This window comes from Puntigrus tetrazona, chromosome 7, assembly GCF_018831695.1.
Source record: "Puntigrus tetrazona isolate hp1 chromosome 7, ASM1883169v1, whole genome shotgun sequence".
NCBI lineage: Eukaryota > Metazoa > Chordata > Actinopteri > Cypriniformes > Cyprinidae > Puntigrus > Puntigrus tetrazona.
In genome coordinates this window covers 9,773,110-9,775,386 of record NC_056705.1, presented here as the reverse complement: position 1 = coordinate 9,775,386, position 2,277 = coordinate 9,773,110, and positions in this window count along the sequence as shown.

The following is a 2,277-nucleotide window of genomic DNA, read 5'->3' as shown; positions in this document are numbered from 1 at the left end:
CCATTTTGCCATTTAAATAGTTTAAATCCAATATAAGGACTTTGATTTTAGACTTAAACAGAGACTTAGTTGTAGAAATCTGAGATATAGCAGAGACACTTTAATGCCGCTTCTCTTGATTCGTGTGATGTTGCTCAATGTAAATTTGATTTCACCTCATTTAAAGTTATTAATTATCTCATTTACGCTATGAATGTAAATAACCTCTTTGGTTAATAAATATTTGATTGGACTCAAATCCATCATAGCAGATGTTTTTATTCAAACCAAGTAACCCTTTGCGCCTCGCCCACATACTCAGACGCCTAATTCCATACCAAGAGCGAAAGTTTCATTAATCACGTGGAAGCCCGCTGAGCTTTCCTCTCATCGGTTTCTTAGCCTCAGGGCGCCGCTTTAAAAAGAATGCCGGCAGTATCTGCAACACTGAGACAGAGTAAAGGTTAACAGCTACCTTAATTGTCACTTTGTGAGTGCCCAGAAAATAAAGGGAACAGCATTAACGGATATTGGCCAATGCCTGACAGAGGTCCAAAAAACCAAGTTTTGAATACGTAAGCTTTTCCATCGAATTGGTTTGATAGGATGGAAACAATATTTGGTTGAGAATAAAACTATTAACAATGCAATCTGAGTGTTGAAAATATACTATAAACATTGAGAAATGCGCCTTTGAAGTTGTCCAAATCTGGGTTCTTTAGCAATATATATTCGTAATTTTTAAAAAAAGATTTTAGTAAACTCTACAGTAGGTCTAAAATATATTCATAGAAAACAATCGCATTTTAGACATGAGATATAGCCTTTGCTCATACTATGCGCTTTGTGCTCCTCACACATCACATTTTTTCTTTTATCAAACCAGAAAAAGTCACCAAGTTAATGAATGATGATATTTCTAGTAATAATAATTAATTATTGATACACATTTACATGCTATTACAAAATCAATAATCATCTTTAACCATATTGGATGAAAATGCATTTATATTTTTGACACAGCTGAATTTGGATTTTACTTGCCGTAACTTACAAAGTAATATTTCTTTTAAAAGTGTATTTAAAGTATAAGTTAAGGCTATTTTTCTGTCTTTGTACCAAGCGCGGCTCATTATATTGTTTATCAGTACATTGAGTGTATATCAGTAAATGCCGTAGATTAAGTTAAAATTACTTACTTGAATTGGATGCACGAGTTTCGATGGCTGAGTACCAGGATGTATTTACTGCTGATAGCACATCTTCATGTCATCTCAGTAACTGAAGCGTAAAAATCTCCGCTCGTCCTCGCTAATTAAAGGACACAGAAACTTGGAGCGATTAGCCGGAAGGCCACCTTTCCGTGCTTGTTGGTATATGAGGAAGAGAGTCTGATGCGTCCCGCTCTCAGCTCCTGAGCCTTCCGCGTCACGGCACTCTTTGAAGGAGGATGATATACAATTCAGCTCTGATAGCTAGTTTACTCAAATGAGCTCTTCCTGCTTCAATTGGGGCTGTCCAGCACCGTTTTACCGGGGGTCAGCCTAAAAACCAGTCGCCTTTGGTAGCTGAAGAAATGTTACTCAAATACTTTATTTTAAGCGTCTTCCTGTAGAAACGCGGCTAAAGGTTTTATGATTATGATCTTCAAAAAGAAATGTTGTGAAAAGATGCCGCCACCATTTCCGGTTTGCTGAGAACAGTTCTGAAGATGTTATGCGGCGATACCCGGCGTCAAAGCAGCCAGTTGCGCCACTCGCCCCAACCGTGACACGCCATTGTTGGAGATTTTCGCATATTTCAGATGATTTACGTTACCAGCGAGAGAATGATTAAAAATGAGCGTGTTGACGCGAGGACGGTCGCTGGAAGTTTTATTGATGATGGAGACGCAGGAAGCGTTTTAAAAAGACCAAAGAGATTCAAAACGAAATGTAAAAAGCGCACTAAAATATTAGCGATTTGAAAACACTGTTGACTTCTGCCATCAATCTAAGCGATAACGAAATGCGTAAATCAAACACATTTGTTTTTCGCTTATTTAGTTTCCCATGCATTTTTTTTTGGTTGTATTTTGCTTTATTTAAACTATATTTTTACATCAAAGTGTGTGTGTCCATGCTCTTCATTTTCTTATCCATTTCGCTAATAAAACTTTATACACTTTACAATTGTTTGTTCCTCATTCTTTAGCGGAACGGTAGACTTATGCACTTAGTTATTTGTTTTTCATTTTATATTAGACCTGTGTAGTTTATGAATTTTTGAAGTTCTGTGTTACTAGCTCGAATTGGATTC